The sequence below is a fragment of the Gopherus evgoodei genome, chromosome 3, assembly GCF_007399415.2.
Source record: "Gopherus evgoodei ecotype Sinaloan lineage chromosome 3, rGopEvg1_v1.p, whole genome shotgun sequence".
NCBI lineage: Eukaryota > Metazoa > Chordata > Testudines > Testudinidae > Gopherus > Gopherus evgoodei.
In genome coordinates this window covers 203075237-203097979 of record NC_044324.1, presented here as the reverse complement: position 1 = coordinate 203097979, position 22743 = coordinate 203075237, and positions in this window count along the sequence as shown.

Here is a 22743-nt window from a genome sequence, read left to right as displayed (position 1 = left end):
CAGACAGAGCAGAGGGGTGATGAGACATTGCTTGTACATGTTCATAAAGAAAATTCATAGACTCTAGGACTGGAAGGGACCTCGAGAGGTCATCGAGTCCAGTCCCCTGCCCTCATGGCAGGACCAAATACTGTCTAGACTGTCTAATAGACATTTATCTAACCTACTCTTAAATATCTCCAGAGTTGGAGATTCCACAACTTCCCTAGGCAATCTATTCCAGTGTTTAACTACCCTGACAGTTAGGAACTTTTTCCTAATGTCCAACCTAAATCTCCCTTGCTGCAGTTGTAGTTGATAGGTCCAATTTTAGGCCAACCAGCCTTTACAAGTGTCCCTTTAAGTATTTCTTATATGTGGTTTTAGAGATCTTTGGGCAGCTGGAAGTGTAACAGGTAAAAAGTTAACAAGGTTCCAAGGGGCTGTGAAGTGGCATCTGACAAGAAGAGAAAGGAGCTCTTCATGACTAAAAATATAATAGTACTGCAGTGAGAAGCTAGGAATCTTGTTATGGTCTAGGAAGGGCTGTTTAACATACATACGCTGCTACACAGCAAGTCTTCATTTTGATGAGCTAAACTTCTTCATGAGGCTTCTGATCATTTTCAAACGTGTATTTTTAAAAGCAGTGTGGAGGATAAGTCACTTTTTAAAACTCCACTAGGTCCTTTGGAAATGTGTTGATTGTCTCAAACTGGGATTATAAAAACATGGTTTGCGGGAGGAGAACACCTCCCTTCAGTACACCGAACTAAAGATGTTCTTTAATACCCATCTCCCCTAAAAGAGACTCAAGGTCTGTTTTCACTCTCCCAATCTTTACAGGTAATTAGCATCAATGATTTGTCCTCAAGAAGCGACTCTGGTCTTGCAATCAGAGAGAGAGGTGGTTATTTCAGGCCTAGCTAGTATGGTTTAGGTTTTGATCCGTAGCTTTGGTTTTCTTGTTATTCATATTGATTGCTCCCATTTGTATGCTGTTTTGCTCTGTGGGTTGTTGATCAGTTTTGTTTCTGTTCTGATTTTGAAAGGCTATCGCTTTCTAATTTTCTATTTTCTTTTCTTCCTAGTTTTTCAGTGTTTGAATTCAATGTGTGCTTTCCTGGATATTTCTTCCTTATTTTGGCACTGCACTCCCTTGCCTATGATGATGCCTTTTCCTTGGCATTCAGGGTTAGCAGACATTCTAGAAGAGATGAGCGAAGGTGAGCAGAGGGTAATCAGCAGCCATTACTTGATATGAGTCTCACTGCATAAGATTCTGCACCTCTTTTAAAGCTGAATTGCACACAAGCTAGCAAACTACAAGTACAGTAGGTGCGCTTAAAAAGTCAATATTTACTGCACAAATGTATTTTCACTTTTCTGTGGACTCTCCTATGTTTAGGGGGCCAGATCATGAGTGCTGGTGAGAGGTGTAGGCTCAGCACCTCTCAGGCTGTGTTCCAATACACATTCCTCACTTTATAGAGATAAATTGTGGTAAAAATATTGCCTTCTTAAAGCCAGCCATGGTAAATCAAACTCCAGTTTGCTTGGAGAGGCTGGAGGGCACTTTCATAAACTGTCCTGAGTAATAGCTAAGGGTTAGGTTGTGATGCTTGGGCACAGTCCAGTGTAAGAATGCTCTTCAGCATGCTCGGGTTAGATTCTGTAAGCAGGTCCTGCCTCATATCAGGCCTCTGATACAAGGGCTAATGTCTCAAGCTCTCTTCCTAATACACATGCCTGCTACTACATACCTTTAGGAAGTGCAGCCTGCTCCCCTCAGTAGCCCAGTCTTGCTCTGCAAGCTGTTGTAGGGAAGGGGCATGGCCTTGCCACCTTCCTATCCCATTTGGGGTGCCATGCAACCCCAGAGGGGTAGGTGCTGCAATTCTTCATGGACTTTGTGCAAAACTCCTTGCTCTCTTCTCCCCACTGTTCACCAATGTAAGGGTCAGGCAGAATCTATCCCAATCAGACTTTACCTATAGGCCAGCACCATACTCCAATGAGTTTCTCTTGCGTAGTGTCTGATGTATATAGGGCCTTCACTGCAGTGTGGGAGCCAGACAGTGTATGTTTTTGGGGGACAGATTGGAAAAAAAAGGAAACTTAACATTTGCATGTACAGCCATTGCTTGCATCAGTGAGGACTCACTCCTCCTGTAGTACTACTGGGACTGAACTGTTCACAAATGTTTTTAGAACTGCAGAATCCCCTAGACAGCCACTCACATAAGAATGTTATCCCCACTGTGTGCTGAAAGCTGAATTTGGTAGCAATTAAAACTGATGGCTCATTGCAAAAAGAACCCAGACCAGTGAAAAGAAAAAAGACTGTATCCTGAAAACCATAGAGCCGAATGTGTCTGTGCATGCTCTGCTGGCATTGCTCCACAGGCATGATTTTAAAGAATAATTGCCAATATTGGCATTATCTGACTGTAATGAAATCAAGGTTCCTTCGTGAATAGTCACTTTAAACACTAATTGTGTAAAATCTACAGTTATAGCTCTTAATCTAGGGACTGTTGTCTGAAGGTTGTGTGCGTGTATGTGTGTGTGTGTCCTTTCTCCTTTCCTTAAAACTTGAGAATCGGTTTTTTAGCTACTTTATAAGTTCCCTTTTTCTCACTCAAATTGCTCACCGCCTCCCCAGCAGAGTGACATATTGTTTGCAGTGGAATTTGACAGGCTCAGATGGTTCTAGCTGCTGCAAGTTTTTTTAGCTCTTGTTAGTGCTATGACAGGTCTTGACAAATTCACTCGCCCACTCACCATTGGTGAATAAGAAACGTCTCTAGTGAGTGGTGAATTGGCCCATTGATTTAGGCAAAACCTCACTTTTCCTTTTGAAAACAAAAGCGACAAGCTCTACCCTTCCAAATGTGACCCAATGCACTAATGTCTTCCTGCAAGCACACAACTTGAGACAACAGAGATATAACCTGCATAATGCCCATAATCTGCCCTTTTTATGCAGCCCAAGCAAGTGTGGTTTGTACTGTGGATTTAGGTGCTCAGATGCTGCAGTGCTCCCTCTGCATCTGTGAGGAAGGAATCCTTCACCCTCCTTCAGTTAATCCATGTCCACTAGTCTAGTCAAAGGGCTGGAACAACCTCTCTGTCATTTGCATCATCCTCTCTATATGAGGAGAATTGCCAGTAGAACTGCAGATCCTTTGATCCAGTCCTGAATACCCACTGGGGTGCTTGGTCTCTGTAGCAAAAAGGATCCCTTACATGGGTTTTTCAAATCATTCTATACCCCTTTCACAGTGTAGCTACATCAGTTCTGCTAGAAGATAGCCCACTGTAGCTGTTAAACAGAGGACACAATTTGCTCCTAAGAGAAATATGAACTGCCTCCATCCAATTAAAAGGCAGCTCCTCTGGAATTGATCCATCTCTTTGAGTCTATCTTCACGCTACTCCTCAAAAGCTGGTATATAACTGCACAAGGAGTAAGGCAGTGGAGAGTCAAACCTTAGGGACTAATTGAAGAAGTGCATTCTCCAGGCTCCAAGTACCCTCCCCTCTCCCATTGGCTCAGGATTTTGAAAGATTAGGCCATTCTTATAAAATTATAAGTACTTTTAGTTTTTGCCATATGTAGTTTGTTTTATGGAAGATTGTTTGTTTTTTTCTTTATTTGGGAATAGCTTTTCCTCACATATTCGTTTTTGTTGATTTTCATCTTTTTTTTCCCCATCAACCCACTGTATTTTTAAAATGAGCCATTGCTCATTGATCCTCTCATAAAGAAAAGAGGAGATCAAAATGGTGGGGCACCTCTCTATTTCAAGTTTAATATGTAAATTTGGGTTAAAAGATAGTGAAAAAAACTGAATAGCAATTCCAAAGGACATATCAGGCAAAAAACCTGGGCCCAGATTGAGTTGCAGCTGAGCTCAGTATGGGGGCAGAGAGAATTGCAGAGGTATCTTCAAGCAACTTTAGCCTTCCCCAGTCCTGTGCCATCCTGATGCTTGTATTTGGCATAAATTTGGTATATTTGGCATAAATTGGAGTAGACTGAGTGGTGCTTTAATCTACGCCAAAGGCTCTTACAGCACAGAATCGATGGGGTCTAGGGATGCCCCAGCCACCTCATCTGTGTCATTAATAGGCATGGTGGTGTAGAAGTCACTGTGGGGTAGCTCTACACTACCTAGGAATTCCCCAGGGTGGGGAAAACCCTCAAGATACCAGTTAAGTCGGCTTTATTTAGGCTTGATTTGTGCCATCAGAGTGTACAAAGCAACCTAAATGTACCAGAGGATCTGGATCCTTATGAAAAATTTAATCATTTTCTCTAGAGATGAAAATTTTTCCAGGAATGTTTTTTAAAAAAATCAAATCTATATGTAGCTTGGATGAGTTGACAGTCATCTTGAATGCGTGGTCTGGAATGGCGCTTATATTACAACTTTGATATTTACATATAGGAAAGTGAGGGTGTTCTGGCAGTAGCAGGAACGTGAACAGCGCTGTTGTGTCAGGGTGGAGGCTTGAATGACTGTTTTGGGGAAGCCTTTTATAGGCCTAGCTGGCTAAGGCCAAACTGGTCAACAGTCAACACTGAAAACTTTCACTACTGGCCTTCTGATTGGTCAGTAGTACACCATCATCTTTGCAACTAACTGTGTGAAAAAGGATTAATAAATCAGTTTTTTTTCAGGTTCAATTTTAATTTTGAAATGTGGGTATAGAGGGAGAAATCATTCCTCTTTCTACTGTGGTACATTTGGGTTTAGAGTCCCACTAGGGTAGGAAAACATATGAAAACACGGTCCCTGTCCTCAGAAGATTGCAATCAGAGGTTCTGATCCCACAACTGGATACACATCGAGTAAACCATGAGCCCATGCAGTACCCTTCAGTGAGGCTCTGTGTGAGTGCAGGGATCTGCCCACAGGCATCTCTTTGCAGGATCAGAATTTTTTTTTCCTTTTTAAACCTATACAGAGAGCTCTTAATTGTCAACAGCTGCAGTATTTGCAAAGATGATTGTTGGTACTGCACGGTCTTTAGTGCAGCAAAATCAATCTTATCTATTTATTTGGCCCCAATCACTGCAGCATCTGAGCACCTAAATCCACAAGCAACAGGAGAGGTGGTGCTGGTATTCATGATACGAGGGTGGTAGATGTGGGGCTGACGTATTATCTGATTAGTACAGTATATGTCCTGGTTATTGGGAAGTTTACTATATGACTATACTGGGTTAGATCAATGGGACTATTGGGAAACAATAGGAAGGCAAAATGATGAGTCGAGATGCCCCTAAACAAACACTTACAAGACTATGGAAAAGCAATGGGCCCTGCCGAGACTAGCTCGACCTCCTATGGAGCCTATCAAACTGATTTTGGACAGTACAGCTGTAAACCCTCAGAGAACAAAGAACTCTTGCTGGATAAGGCGTGTCTGTGTGTAGGGGGAGGCAGTTGTCCAGAGAGATAGTAATGGAAAACAGACTAACATGCAGACTCTGAAGGTTAGGGGTGCTTGGAACGTCACAGGCTTCCACACCAGTAAGGCCTTAGGTAAGAGACATGCATGTAGAACATTTGTTGATTTAAAATTCTCTCTCATGTTATGCTCTGTTCCTACTGTTAAGATTAAACAATACTTTGGTTTACAAATGCTGTCTGGTCACTCTATTTACCGAGGGTCACAAGCTCCTGAAGGGAAGAACTGCAGGTACTGAACCCAGTTGGACCTGCTGGGTAAGCACAGCAGATACACAGAGTAGTATACTGCAGAGCTTGGTCGAAGAGTAGGAGAATTGTGATTCCACCACAGGGAAGGTAAAGGCACAAGGCCTGACACCTGGGTGGGTGCACTCAGAGATACCAGGGAGGGGTTAGAGATGCACTGTGACTGTACTGGCCAAATTACAATTTTCATTCTTTTCCACTCTCTGAGTCAGAGCATTGTTGTAGCAGTCTGGTAATCTATGACAGTGATATAATAACAATGAATTTATTCAGATATAAAACACTCTATAATGATCTCCATGCTGGTTTGTGGTGCAATTGTCCCTAACAGTAAACATGGCCTATATATCCCATGGCTGCATTTTGTCCTTTAGCATCTTGCCTAGGGAGAGAGGGGATGAAAAAGGCAATTCCTCTCTGTTGTATATGAGCCCCCTCTAAACACTTGTCTGTGTTTACACAAAATACTTTTTTTTTGTTTACTCTCAAACTTTATCATTTACTTCAGTTAGTTGGAATCTGATTACTGTTGGTCTCTACATATCCAGAGTGAGGCATATTGGCTGCACAGTATAAACCAATTTACATTGCCATTGCTTTTGCTGTACCTGGTCAGTGGCTAAATAGAGAACTTTGTCTCTGGGGCCATCAAATCAATAGCTTTTATAAGTACTAAATTAACAAAAGAAAATTAAAAACATAACATAGGAATGAGAAAGCCAAGCCACCCACCTGCAGCAAACCAGCAATAACAGCCAGACAATTAACAACTAGCTCATTCTGTGCTGTGAGGTATCAGCAATGGGGCTTTGACAAAAACCCTTTTTATAGTAGTTTTAAGAAAAATTTAGTAACAGCTAAGTGAACCACTGAAACCAACTGAGCTGAACAAGGGAATAACAACTAAACAAAAAACCCAGCATGCGTCTGTTGCCTGGGGCAAGCTACAGCTGATGGATAAAATGACAGATGACTCCTCTCCTCATTTCCATTTTAATCTCTGTCTACTAATTGTCATCAATATCATCAGGGTCACTAGACCACCAGTGCGAGTCTACAACCTTCCACAGAAGCAGCAGCTTTATCGCTGCTGGTCCTGTGAGAGTTTGCCCCTTTGCTCACCCAATCCATGTTAGGAGCTGCCTCAGAGGAATTAGGGAAGGATTGTTATGTTGAGCTAGCTATAATGGATGGTGTGGGTGCTGTTGTCTAATATGTATTGGAAGGAGAGTCTACTAGTATCATTTCTGTACAAAAAATACAGTACTTTTCCACAGATGTTTGGAATGGAAATTATCTGCATTCTCTCTCCCTAAAGGGCCTGATCCAAAGCCAATAGGAATCATTCTACTGCCTTCAATGGTTTTTGGATCAGGCTTGAAGAAAATATGGTCAGTGCTTTGCTGTCAGTTCTCTGCCCTGCAATTTTCCCTTGATTTATCAAATCCTAAACTTAGACACAAACAAACAACCTCAATAGTAATTCTGTATGTTGTCTTGCATGTTTCTAACATATTATTTTCTGATTAGCTGAAACAGTATCATGGGACCAGTCAGAATTCTGTATTGTCATCTTGAACCTCAGCCAATGGCTTCTTTTTTTCTTTTTCTTTTTCAAAGGCAATAGATGACTGCTCATGCTCAAGACCGAATCCTGGTCTCAGGTCAAGTATGACTTGTGCACAAGGAACTATGTGGCAATTAGGGTGGTTGGAAATCTCTATTGCTCTGCTCAAATGCATCCATGTAGTCCCTCTGCATTTACTACTTTTATATAGTAGTAACAGTATGGCTTGCTTTTCAGCTCCCAAATATAGTCCAAGACTCTGTGCCATGGTTCTTACCTCTCTTCCAAATCCCCCTCCACAGCCTCACCACTAGGCAGCTTCCATGTCCCTTGTGCTTTTCCACGTAGGGAGTCACCTCATATTTTCATTCAGCATAAGTGTCATTAATTGAGGAGCAAAGGAAAGAACGAAAGGAACCCCTCTATGAGCTAGCCTGCAATGTGTGCATCAGGCTGCGTCTGAACACAGCATGGCAGAGGTCTCTGCAGCAGAGCGGGCGATGTCTCTCCATTTGAAGATGTAGTCGATAGAAGGCCAGTCATCTAACCTATACAAGCCTCACACCACTTCACTGAGGAGGATATTGCCAAATCCAAGACTTCAAAAAATGAATCAGACCCTCCAAGAATCAAGGAAATGGCCTTGAGAACCTTCTGATTCTCCTGTAACTGCTCTCTGCTGGTTAGGCACAGGAAGCAGCAGTCAGAGATCAGAATAGGGAGGAGGCAGCCCTGACCCACCTCACTCTCCATGCTTACATCCCCTACTCTCAGATGCTCCAGCACTCACTTCAGGCACCTTCCATATCTAGCTGCCCTAGTAGACAACTCCAACACCCAATTGCCCTGCCACACCCCCCGAGTAGCCCAGCTGCCCCTGGCTTACCCATGTCTCCCCCCCACATCCCGGGCTGTCTGAGTGTGTGTGCACTCTCACTGGCATCTTCTTGGGACTGTGGGGATATATGCTAGGTGGTGTGTGGATTTGTGCTGTCTCCTCCACTGTTAGGGTGGGGGAAATCAGTGACTCTCACCACATCTATTTTGGCAGCTTCATGCTACTTGCAATAGCTACAGGGTAAATGGCATCTATCTAGACTGAGGGCAGCCAGTTGCTTTAGCCTTGTTTGAAAGTAATGAGAGAGGGAGGAATTATTTCAGCACAGGAAAAAGTTTGTGCAATTTCTTCCAGAAATCTAGAGATCACAAGAAACTAAAAAATAGACCAATCCCTCTCCCCAACCCCCCCACAACCAACCAACAAAGAAAAGAACCGCAAACAACCCTCAAACCCAAACCCCACCTAATATTGTGATCCTCATGTTAATTTTGTAAGAGATAATTTGCAATGCTTCTTTCTTTTCATGCACAGTCTTGTGCCTCTCATTTTATCTTGTCGATTGCAGCCTCTCTCTCTACCCCATTTCCATGGCCCTTGCTCTCCCTTCCCGGTCCTCAATGTCCCCTGGCCTGCTCCCTGCCGCTCTCTCCTTGCCTCCCCTAAGTTACACTGCCCCTTCAGTCTCTTTCCCCCAATCATCCTCTGTCATCTCACATTCTTCAGCCCACCCTTAGTGCCTGTTCTTTTCCCCAACATTCCCCTGACAGCCCCCAAGTCTCTGTTTCTTGAACAAGAAACACAAGGATAAAGATGAACTTTTCTTAGCTTTGCTGCTGATTTGGGGCTCACCTGTTCACTCACACATACCTTCTGCCACTGGGCACATGGCATCCATAGCTAAAAAAATTGACTTCGGTCACAGAGTGTTAAAAATATATATCCTTTTGCTTCCTGGTGATTATCTTGGGATGGTTTCAGTGTCTGGTTTTGATTTTTCACATTTATAGCATGGTATAACCTCGGACAAAAATCTGCTTTCCTATGGGAAGCCGTCTGACTCCTTTAGTCGTGATCCCAGTTTTATTCCTATAAAGTGATTTCCTTTTGATTTAACTAATGTAGTAGATAGTGTCTGCTATAAGATTATAGCGCTGTTCTGTATGTGTCCATCTTTCTGTGATCAGGTGGGAGTTTACCACTTTGGTGTGTGAGAATTTGGAAGGAATCTTGCTCTGTGCTGAAAGGTTTGATGCCGTTTCACCGTTTGTGTTCTTTTGAGAGCTTAGCTGTCACGGATTCCACTAGGGTAGGGAGTGGCACACAGGGAACAAAAATGATAATTGTATGAAGCTGTCTGCTGCAAATCTTCACAGAGACCATCCTCTGGCTCTGACAATGAAAATCTTCAAGAGGCTCTTGCTTTGTAATGTGCAGTCCCTGTTGCTGGGATTCCAGATCTTCTGAGCTTATCAGTAACATATTTGCAAAGCTGCCCTGCTGCGATCACTGGTCTTTGCCAGCTTAAATTTTGGGAAATGCTTGGAACAACCTTTTCCCTCAGTCCCTGCAGGTCTATATATAAGAAAAGAGAGATTTAGTGTTTGAACATAGGCACTGGTCAGCGAATCTGTGGGGAATCTTCTTGAAAACCCAAAACAGGTGCTCTTGGGCCATCAAAGTCTTGAAGCAGTTAAACTTCCTTTCACCTTTGTTGCAGTGCCTTTAAAAGAAATAGAGAGATCTTCAAAAGGTGGAAGGGTGGCAGGCCAGAAACGTAAAGTGTGTGCAATCACTCAGATACAAGTGGCACCACTAAAAATTGCCTTCATATATCAGCCTATGGTTTACACACTGTGGCAGAAAGGACGCTAAAAGGTCGGCAGAAAAAAAATATATATGTCAAGCCTGGAGCTGTGACTCCAAAGGTGTGGAAAGACACAGTCTGAGAGAGGTTCTAGAGGGACTGGATAAGTGCTTGATATGGCAGGATTTTTTTTATTTGATTTTATTTTTTTAAGGCAGCGGCTTGCAAACGTCAGCACAGAAGCCAAGGTATATACTTGTAGTAACCTCTTGCTACGACCCCTGGTGACAAGACAGATAGTTCCATTCATCTGTGGGTGAACAGCAGAGGCTCTCTGCATTTTTTTACTTGGAGACCTGGATGAATTTGTTGTAGAGGGGAATGCCACCATTGTGAATGCCCTGATCAGTCATGTGCCCATAGTGAAGTCAACGGTAGGAAGAAGCGGGAGGGAGGAGAAAAAAAAGGCAAGCTTTACTCTGGGGGCCTCAGGGATGCCAGCTCATATCCAGCAAAATATCTCCAACCAAATGCTAATGGAGAATGTGACTTCCAAACAGAGAGATCAGCAAATATGCAGGAAATTAATAATGTGCACCTTTTAGTAGCAATTGCTTAGTGAAAATTGCTGGGTATTTTTTTCCTTTGTAGAAATAGCTCTGAAATAAGTGGGTCTCACTGGAGTTTTATTTAAGACTGACCCCCTACTTTATTAACCGTGTAACATTTTAAGATTGTTTTTTCCTCTCTGTTTCTTCCAGCAAGTCTCTATTGATCACTGTTTACAGTTATAATCCCTTTCAAATTTATCATCCATGACTAACACCACATGTATTGATTAGTGCTGACGGTTGTCCCTATATAGTGTATACCCACAGTGATTATGGCTGGTGAAGTACAGTAGATACATTTTTTTCTCTCCTTCATTTGCTTTTTATAGCTGTCTGCTCCCCCTCCCCACTTTTGTTCTCAGAGTGTCTAACCTATTTCACACAAATGCCGTGGGATTAACATGTCTAAATTTAGGACAATTTCTTTATTCCTAAGGAGGTCTTGGAAAAAGGAAAAGAGAGGTTTCATTTCAGGATTTCTTTATTTTTAGTTCTTTATTTTTTGTGTGTTTATTTTTGCAAGTGGGAAGCTCCTGGGTACAGACAGGCCCTGTAGGAGATCACATTTATGAGGGACATCCACACGTCTTAACCTAGAGCCTAAAGTAACAAAGATGTAAGGGCCAGTTTTTTTAGAGACAAATTAGATGTCACTGGTGACTAAGGACAAGGTGTCCGAAATCTGGACGATAAATGGAGTCATTTGTCAACAATGCATTTTTGCTTGCCGACTCCAACATTTTCTCCACCTCTTGCTGTCCAGAAATAGAGTTTAAGGTTAATCTCTTTACTCAGCCACCTTGATTACACTTGAATTTACAAACTGAAAAAAACCCAGCCTCAAATGACCTTAAGGATTGTTGGTGTAGTAGCACCATATAATGTCTTTCCCTCAGGGTACTGGCTTCCTAATATTCTTGGCTCAGCTTCCTAAGGTATCACACATCTCACATCACATTACTTTTTGCAGCTCAGGAGGTATTGCTTTAATTTGTCGATTGTATGAAAATTAACCTGTCTAATACACAACCTGAAAGAAGGCCGAGACTGGTTTAAATAGAGGACATGTCTTGCTCTGAGGTGTGGCATTCACATTCTTATTTTAATCAAATTGAGAAAAGAGAGAAGTCCAGAAAAGGAAGTATGTGCATTTGCTAAACTGACAGCAAATTGCAGTGGCTTTGGGTGACTAATGACCATATAATGATAATAATGCCATAATGTTGCAATGCTCACCACCAAAATGCATAGAGTATATTTTGAAATACACTCATTGCAGTTACCAATCTACCAAGTTGCCCTGCTTATGTTTTATGGTTAACGCAATGGTTTAAAGGATACCTTTCAATGGCTATGTTCCTCCATGTTTTAACAGTCCATTTGTAGTAATATTTTTTGCTTTTATGCAATAGTTTAAGGTTCTCATACATACATTTTATGCAGGTGCAATCAGGCACTAACTGTATGACTTGGTTGTTAATCCTTAGTAAAAAGATTATAATAATCATTTGGCATTTATTTAATATACAACTACTGTCTTATTAAATCTAACTCTTTAAATCCAAAGAGTTAGATTTAATAGGATAGTTTATTGTATTATAGTGTTGCAGTAGCGACACTATAGTTATGGTTGAAAAGGCATTTTCATTATAAACTCCTGTTTTCAGGCACTTATAACTTTCTGAAGTACAGTACTGCTTTTATTTCAAAGTAAGATCACTCGCCATATTTCTGAATAACTATTTCTTTCTTTCTTTCTTAGAAACAAGGACATTCAAATTAAAAAATCTACAGTTACACTACAGCAATGTTAATGTTGAGAATTTAAATGCACAAAAGTCAGGAAAATTATCTTCACAAACCCTGAGCAAACCATTTTGCACTCATTTGTTAAAAAACAATCTTAACAATATACAAACGTGTCATTATTTTTTTGTAAGATTCAAGTGCTATCGGGCCTCTAATTTCTTGTTAACCCTTGTGCTTCCCTCAGTGGGCATTGCCTGCATTGGGGAGTAGGAATTTTATGGAGTTTCACTTAAATTCATATATCGAGGGGACAGGGGGAGTTTGACCGCCATAGTAGTGGCTAAGGAATTAAACCTGAAAGGTCTCATGGACTCCCATGGCCACCAGCTGCCTCTTGTTGTCCATAGGACCACTGGGAGTGTAAGCTGGTGTTTATATTTTCTTCTTTCTCCCTAAGCTTGTAAATTATACGGCCATAATCTCAGTCTCTCTGAGAAGACTCATGATCACTTACCTGTGTGGAAATTCCCCTTACACATGCCTTCCTGAACTGAAGCCATCAAAACAGAGGATAACAGCGTATAAGTTAATGCCACACACATGCTGAGAGGGCAGGAAGAAGGTGCAGTTAAGTTTCTTGTTTCTTTAGATTCACTTAGACTGGCCTCTGAATTTGGCTCGTAGTTTCCCAAAGTTGATTTGTCAGTATGCCAACATCAATCTGTGGGAAAAATAGTAGTGGTACTCTGCTAAACTCCACCTACAAGCCACCCTCTAGTGACACCACAATAAGAAGACGCTAACAGTGGATTGTGCAAGTGTTCATTATATGATTGTCCTTCTTTCTTGTGTGCTTCGATCATCAGCAGTGAAATAGCTAGTACCATTACCACTTGAATGGGTCATAATTATGCTCTGGAGAAATGATCTATTGGGTAGAATAGGGACAGTTTACATCACCTAGAGCTATTGTTTCAGGCTATTTGAAGACTCAGTTCTCCCTTTGGTTCACACTTTGAAGGTTTTCTTCACAACCATAAGGACCAGAAACTTTTTTTTAATGAAACCTTAGTTCTAGAGCACAAGAAGGCAGCCCCTACAAAAGCACTGGCATGTGAAGGTGATTTGAGCTGGCCCAATTTGATCCCTGCATTACACAAAGTGGGCTTGATTCTGACCTCGTTTCCCCTTCCAGTGAAGTCAGTGAAGTTTTAGCCTGAGTACAATTCTCAGAACTGTCTCCAGTATGACCAATAACACAGTGACTACGGCTGGCTATAGGGAGCTCATGTTATGTTAACAAAAGGTCTGATGAAGAACAAAGAGAACCTGCCATCGGAAATGTTGCCCCCATGAAATTAATAGTTGTGTGCTGTAATGGCCGGGTTGCACCAGGGAAAACGCATGAGAGGCTGCAGTGTCCAGGATGCAATGAATGTTTGCTCTGCTGTTACTTCAGTTGAACCTTCCAACTTTACATAGCTCTTCTAAATCTGGTATTCAGTTGCTGTCAGGGTCGGGAACCACTTGTAAACAAAGCTAAGTCTCAATGGAGACTTTATGGTTAAATAAATAAAAGCTGACAGGAAAAGGAAAGAGACACACACAGAGACAGGGAGACAGGAGTACTGTACTAAATTGCCCCATAAAAACCTGTGTAAATGGCTAATATCTGCCAGCATTGCAACAACAGAGTTCATTTCATGGACAGGATTCACATATGTGATTGACCTGCCTTTATTGTCGCTTCAAGCCCATGCTTACTAGAGGCTGTTGGTAGAGTAGAACTGAGAAAAGGCATTGTGTGGGTCCCATAATCATTCTGTCTCCCTCAGCCTTATGGGAATTGGGGAAGTGCAGACAAGAACAGATATTATGCAGTGCTTTAACAGGGTGCAGGCTGTTCCTCTACTTGTGCTGACTCAGCTGTGCTGGCTGGTGTAGAAATAGGGATGAGCCCTTGCCATGCCCTTGTCCCTTCCCACCCTTTAGGCAATGAGTGGTACATCCTTGTCTACTCAAGGCATGGTCTCTTACTCACTGAGGACAATGGCAGAAGTTCCATTGACTTCAGTAGCATCAGATCATCAGAGTTCAAGGACTAGAATGGTACCTGACCCCCGCATATAGGGACCCCAGCTCCTTGCTCCATCTTCCTTGCGCACCCACAGAGGGACAAGTCGCTTGTTAAGTAATGATGCGGAGTACAGAAATAATAGAATCCAGGGAAAGTTAAGTAACAGCAGCAACACCTAAAGAGTCAATCTTAAAAGGGTCAGCCATCGCAAAGGGGATTGGGTGTACTCCTTACTAGACTGTACACTGTAAAGCACTATGGAACAATGGTCCTCCAGCGCATGCAAAAAGAGACCAGCGGCCATTCCTCAAAACATAGCCATCTTAGAGTTTGGGTCTCCTGCTCTTACAACCGATTCCAATTTTAGGAACCGGCAGCAGTTTAATAAAATAAGAAAGTAAGCCCTCTCCCACCCACCTGCATGTTACTGTAACCAAACTGCTAATAAAGGGCCAATATTGTCACCCTTCTGCATATGGAACTCCCATTGAAGTGAGTGGAACCTGTTGACAGAGAGAACTTGCAAGACTAGGCCCAAAATAAAGACCTGATTCTGTGAGGTGCTTGTCACAAAGCTGTGGGACAGAGAAGTACTGGAATGGGACTGAACTTTATTTCCTGGCCCCAGTCCTATGTCATTGATCAATACTACAAAAGGTGATATAGGTACATAATCTCTGTGTCTAGGAACCCCAGTGGTTACTATTACATCTTTCCTTTTGAGAACCAAATGTTCATTATCAGTTAAAAAATAGGAAGCACAAATAAACACAACCAGCTAATAGTAATATCCAAAACGGAGGTCTAGAGAGTAGATGAGTAGCTTTCAATAACTGATATCTCTGAACAAAATAGCTTTCTGATCACACAACCACTTCTCAAAATGGCCCACTTTGCAATCGTCTCTTTGGCCACTGAAGTAGATCCACCCTCCGGAGCCACCTTTACTATTCCTGGTGTTTTTCACTAACTGAGTAGGCACGTAATAGCTGTCAGCACACAAGCATTGTCAGTAGCATTCTGAGTTTCTTCAAGACACAGAGGGCCAGTGTTTTCCTGGGATTCATCTGACTGTCTTCTGCTGGCAATAAATAACTAAACTATTCAGAATAGGTAGAGCTAGGGAATTTCACTATTTTTGTTTTGCAGACACAGCTTCATTTTGCGTGCTGCTGCACAGAATTGCGCCCATCAGATTGTAGTTAGCTTTTTAATGAAATGGCTATTTTCATACTGGAAAAATGTGGAAATGCAAATTTTTGCATGATTTCAATGGAAAAAGACCCTCATGCTTGAGAAAATGGTGGAGATTTGCTCAGAAATGGGCTAACTTTGACTTGCAAAGTGGCCCATTTTCCTTGGAAGTTTCACTGGAGCATTTTTTTTTCTCAGAAAATTAATGAACCTCAGTTGAAATTTGCAGGGGATAGTGACCCTTTTTCAAATGTGTAATGAAATGTAAGAAAATCAAAGCAAAATTCCTCTTGAATGTTGAGTAGTTTTGTGTAACATTAGTGGGATTTTTTGTTGGCATCAAAACACTGATCTCTACCCTTTGAGCTAAAGGAATAACTCCATTAGTTAGTAGCAGTTGTAGGTTATTATTCTTTATGTAGGCTAAGGAAAGACATGATCCACACTTTAAAAGCAAGTTACATTTATTTCAAATATTTTCTACCCCTCTATTAAATATTAAATATTGCCATTATATTATGCTATGAAAAGTTTTTTGTTTTAAAAAATGAAATGAAATGATCATGATGATGATTTTGTGTTGTGGTAGCATGTAGGAACCCCCCCCCCCCGTCATGGAGCAGGATTCCATTGTGCTAGGAACTGTACAAATACAAAACTAAAAAGGTGGTCCCTGCTCCAGAGAGCTTACAATCTAATGAGGGCCCTGATCCTGGGAACTACTCTGTATGGACAAACCTCTGTACCCACATGGAGTCCTGTTGCTGAGTGTGCTCACCAACATGGGATAACTTGGAGCCTGTTACATTAAAGACCATGGGTCCAATGTAGCCCTCGCCATTCTCACAAAAATCTCATTGACTTCTGTGGGAGCTTGGGGACCTTCGAATAGGGTAGGATTGGGCTGTATGTATAGAAATTAATTTACACTTCTCAGAACATCATGGAAGCTGATTGGTTAGAGTTTGCAGTGGCTTCCTTGATGTGATGAACACTTAAAAAAAGTGTATGAAACTGCTTTATAATCATTCAGGTAAGTTATAGCACCAGTGGTAAGATTTTTAATTTTTGTCCTTTCAAAGAAGAAAAAATAATAACCTGCATTTTTCCCTCCCAAGGTGTGCCATTTAAATTTATTTGTTTCAGACATCACCCTGGTAAGCTATTGTTTTACCACAAGGGCAGAATGTAGAGGTCTCTGTGTTGTGTGGCATCAATCAGCAGTTCCTATAAACTGCTGATTTTATTCCCTTGGGAAATGTGTTATTTCCATGTTATTTGTCCTGTTTTTTTCTTTTCTTTTCTTTTCTTTTTTCACACCTCAGAGGTAGCAATTCTACTGCTATTAGCAAGATGTCTATTATAGTGTCATTAAAAAAGCTATAGTCAGAGCATAGAATGACTCACATCATGGAGGAGTTAATAATTCACTGTAATAAAAGTATAAAGTTTTATGATAAACCACTCTCGGGGGAGTTAAATATAATCCTTAGTGGGTCACACATTGACTACAAAGCTTACATTTGTAATGGTAATTTGAATTTACTACATCGCCTTTAGTTTTTAAGCGTTTGTGTGTCATTAGACCTTATAAATTGATTTATATGTTCAACTCCAGTATAATTCTACATAAAGGTACAATAAATTTTATGGATTATAGATATGGCATCTAAAACATTTTACAAAAAATAATTCTATTAAATTCACTTAAACGGTAGTGATGAAGAGAGACAAGAATGCCAGGATTTCCAAACTTCTGAGAACAAAGTGAAGTGGGGAGGGAGCTGCAAGTGTGTGCAGGGTAGAAGGAATACAGATCATTACATTAGAACTTGTCACCCTTCTTCTCCATGAAGGACATGAAGTGCTGAATGCTTTACATGCTGTAGCTGTAATTCAGTGGGAGTTGTGTGTGCTCTGCGCCTTTCAGAATCTGGTTTGGTTTACTAATATTTTGGGCTCTTCCTTGACATGAGCGCCATTGTTGTTCCATATACTCCGCTGGCACTTCAAAGCCACAGTTAATGCACTGTTGATGACTTTGCTTACAAAATGATAAGATTACTTGCAGGAAATGGACTCTACCTGTCGTCTGTACAGTAAACATGACATTCCGTATTTACGGGCAAGCAGAGGGCCCAATCCTGTGAGGTCCCAAACTCCCATAGCTAAGGCCTGATTCTCCTTTCACTTACATTGCTGCAAATCCGGAGTAACTCCATTGAAACTGGTGCGGAAGGAGCATCATCCCTATTGATTTCTGTAAGAGCCAAGAGGGCTCAATACTCGCTAGGAGGAGGCACTCAGCACTTGAGGCACTCAGGGAGGGAAAGATGTAAATGGCACGTATGCAGAGTTGTATGCACATCCATTCAATTACTGAGAAAACAGAGACTTTGTGAGATCTCTTGGAGGAGCTATTTTTTTTAAATTCTGCCTTGAAGATGAGACAGGTGAAACCATGTGCGCCCTGTTTGTCTGTTCATACCACCACTCTGCCTCGTATTCACTCTGGCTTTGGGCATACCTGCTGCTCTTTCAAGGACAGTGTCTCCACAACGGTCTCCCTCGTCTGCTCTCATTATCAGAAAGATCAAGGTCAAACAAGCTAGATTATGGAAAATGAAAACTCCTATTTATTTCACCGACTTCAATTCAACAAGTGCAAACATACAAATGAGAGGCCATTCAGAAAAGCCAGTATTAACATTTCCTCATTTGTATAATTTCAATTTAGCTAGCGATGAGCAAGTGATTCATTATATTTTCCTTCTGATTTAGCAGATTCTGTTAAAATGCCTCAATGTCTTCCATCCTGTTCAAACTTTACTTTACATTTGCAAGTGTGCTTTCCAATCCCTGAAAGCAGCACAAAATCTGGCTAAAACACTTGATAAACTTTACCGTCTGTTTTTAAATGGTTTTAAATAATCAGCCAGCTTTTTAATGCTGCTTTTCCTTAAAGCCGATGTAATTTCAGTGCTGATCTTCAAAACCCTTTTGTCTAATCCTGTGTGTAAGCTTTCCCATAACGAAACTTTAAAAGATCCTTACACTCCCTAGTGGGCAGTTATCATTGTATTCCCCATAGCACTCACACATTAGCAAAGCTTTATCCCATCATCATACACAGCTTTTTGTTTTTGAAAGCACTAAGGTAAATCTCAGGTGGCACTCTGCACTCAGTGGGTGTGTCCCTTACTCAATGACCCAGCCAGCTGGACAGGTTTACGTACAATTTACTGGAAATGTATTAAATGTGTCTTGGGAAATGATTCTTTAAAATGTTCCCACTGCCAGTGCAGTGCAGATTAAGACCTTGGCAGGAAAGAGAAAAATTAATTTTTTTTTAAAAAGCTTGATGTTAAAATCATGGTACTAGGTCTAACTTAAGATGCACATTCAGAAAGAGCAGCTACTCCATTCTGGATTAACTCTATTGTGTGTCCATAATGCAGTGGTCTCTGAACATTCCAGGCTGAATTCAACCCTGGAATAAGCACATAGAGTTCTATTTTATCCCCACTATCAAATACAAATATAGGACTATACAGGAAAGGCAGGTATTTAGGGTGATCAAAGCTGTTGGGCTCAGTTTTGAAAATGTGGCCCTAACTTGTTTCATTTTAATATTATTTTTTTGGTATTCTACTTCCTCTTTTTAAATAATAATAAACAATAATAATAAATAAGACATTGCAAAGACATAATTTTCCATGCTGTCTCAGAGTTGTAATGTCTGAACTTCATAGGCCAGTTGAGAACTTTCCCATCTCCTTTCTAAATGTATGGCTTGTTTTAAATATTAATGCACACAGATTTTTTATTTGTGCCTTTTCTATCTGTTCTTCAATGTGACTGATTTAGTAGGAGCACAATGACATACTGTTCCTTAGTGTTATCCTGCTGAGAAGTGGTATATAGAAGCAGATTTGTTTAGTGGTTAGAGCAAAGGATTGCAAATGAGGGGCTCCCAAGTTTTACTCTTGACAGTTATACCACTAACTTGTGTGACCTTGGCCAAAAGCTTAGGAGGGGTTTTCAAAGGCAGAAAGAGCAATGTTGGTATCCAGCTCACAGAAAAAGCCCCCCACCCATATGTTTTTGAAAAACTGCCTTTTAGGCTGTCTGTTCCTCAGCTGGCTAATGCTGGACTGTTGTAAATAATAATTAAAAAAAGGCTTACATACAACCTTCCCACCCCAAAATATGAAATCTGGAATGAAATGGAAGTAGCAATGGACCCTATGGCAAGATACTAGATGCTCCTGTGCTAATGCACACATTTATAATATGTGCCCTGCGTTATAATGATAAGAATAAACAACAGAAAAATTGGAAGCAATTGAAAGTTTCAGTGTCTAAAAATATATTCAGAGAAAACAGTTTTCTGCAGTATCCTTGAACATTCAGTCCTCACCAAACAAACACACTAAACCATTCCTCTTTTTCCAAATCTACAACTGGAAATTAAAAGGTGATACCCGACCATATATTGATACTGAAATTTCCATTCTTCACAGATTAAAGTATCTTTGCTGCAGATCATGAAAAGAACCATTAGTGTGATAGAGAAGAATTGGAGAATGTTTTTCTATTCTCTGTACAATAATAATAGTATTAGTAATAATAATGTGGGGTAGCTATTAGTGAACCAAGGGATTTAAAATCACTGTGGTCATTGGGAGGAAGGTTATTATGGGGCGTGGGCGAATGGATCAGTGCAAACAGCATGTAAATCCTTTGAAAGCTGATAATAGCCGTGTTCTTTCCTTCAAGTTTTGAAAGTTTGGGATCCTCAGGGTTTTTTGAGTATCATTTTAGCTTTCTCAGACAGGCTCTTGGTGATCCTCTCTTCATGACTTCAGGCACATTTTGAAGTGAAGACTTCACCCACTGTTTCACAAGTCACTAGTAATTATTGCTTTGGCTCAGATTAGAGACAGGCTCGTGGAATTAAACAGAGATGTTAGAATATCTTTACAGCTGGCAAAGAGTTAATGCCTGCAAGACGAGATGAAGTAGCTACTGCCTAGACTGATTTATTATTTTATTTCCATTATTTCTGAAAATCTAATAAATCACTTCACTTTTATCTTGATGGTTAATTCTTTCATTAGGAAAATTAGAAGCTTCACTATAATGTTTATCATGAGCTGGGAAGCTCTTTTATTTTTTAGTATCATGCAGTCAGGTCATTTCTGTCAGGCTTTCATTTATTTTTCTAACTTTCTTAATGAAGCCTGTGGTAGTGAAGGGTGTTGGATTAACAGTTGGGGCCTGTTTCAGAGGTGCTGCAGCCACCATTCACACTGACTTCAATAGGAACTATGGATGCCAAGCACCTCTGAAAATCAAGCCAGGAGCTCTTTCTGTAGATTCATAGATGCATCGATTTTAAGGCCGCAATGGATCATTATGATACTCTAGTCTGACCTCTCATATAGCACTGGCCAAGGAACCTCACTCAGTGATTGCTGCCATCAAGCCTGTCCTCTTTAGTAGTGACGTCTTTATTAACCCAACTGGTACACTTGTGTGCAATAACAGTTTGTCTCCAGATCCTGACCTGTGCAGGGAAGGGGGAGAAATCTAATCATTCCGTCTTCATGCCCATCTAATCTTTTCCTTCTGTATTAAGATAGCCAACAAATGGTTCCAACTGATGTGTTCCCTTGTCCGTTAGGAACTGGACTGAGAGCCAGCTCTTTGTCTGAAATGGGCGGTGCCTTTTACCTCAAGGTGGTTGGCTCTAATCTATTCAATCAGTATTGATGGTTTGTGCTCACTGCTGCCCCCAAGTGGACTTCAACTAGTTACCTTGAAGTAAAAGTCTTCATTTCTGATTACTAATCCCCAATGTCATCCAGTCCTCTCATGTCTTGAATATTAAAATATAGACTTTCGCTGCAGATATACACAAGTATACAAATTCAGGGATAGAGTCTGGCTGGCCCTCATGCAGGTGGTCAGGGATTGGGAAGAGAATGAGGCCACATAAGACTGACTAGAATTGCTGTCCTTGAGGGTGCACAGGGCTGTTACGAAGATGCTCACCATACTGACAGTCATGAGGCCCCACTGGGTAGGGGGATTAGGTGGGACCACAGGTCTGTCCCTTCCTTTATGGCTAGCAGAACCGGTTGACTGTATGGGGAAGAATATGCTTGCATCCCTTAAACAGATTTAGCTACCTGAGAATTCCTTGGTGAACTGGGGAGTCTGAGGAGGAATTCTTGCTTTCTCAAGCATAATGCCTCTAATATTCCCGTAGGGCTGTACAGAGTTGCACCACCTCTACCACAGGGCAGTGCCTACAAGACACAATTGAGAGCTAATGGTGTAGTTGGTTATGAAACCTGTTTCAGTCTATGGTGTTAGATACATACAATTTGAAATATTTTAATATAATTTTACAAGAAACAAACATCAAAAATGATCTCCTTACCTAAAAAGACACCTTAGTCTCCTAACCATATTATTTCTTATTTAAGAGCACATTTGACAGATTGCCACCTTATATTTTATTACTTTGGTAATTAATATATAGAGTTTACAGTGTTGAAATTAACCATACACTATGGGCTAGAAAATGTATATAATATTATTTTAAAACCAACTTACATAATCTTTAACCCTGATACAGCGTAAAGATGCAGAGGATCAATTATAGATAAAAAGAGGGGAGATCTCTGAGGATTTGCACACATATCAATTTCTCTAGGTACAATTCTAGATCTGTATGTATTGGTATTTAGCTTTCCAAAGCTCAGACAACTAGAGACATTGTAATTGATTTTATTTGGAAGCAAGAGATGGGGCCAAAGGGCAATTTTGGTCATGAGTTTTTGCTTTCAACTCCTATAAAGTAAGCATTAGTACCAGAGGTATTTAATGGTGTTCACATTTTTTGGGGGGGACAAATCTGTGAATAGGAGCCTCAGGCAAAGCAAATTCCATCTCTCATAACTTCAAAGGAGCTGGGAAAGATCCTTGTCCTGCCAATTCATCCTTAATTGGCCTGTGCTGTAAGGAGCAATTAAAACTAAGGACCTGATTCATAAAAAATGTACACACCACTTATGTGTCTGTCTATGTGGGCAGGAGGTTTTCCTGCACTTCAGTTAACAGTGAAAGAGGCATATTATTTTTCCAGTGCCTCATTTTGTAATTTACTCATTCCCTCCTTTTC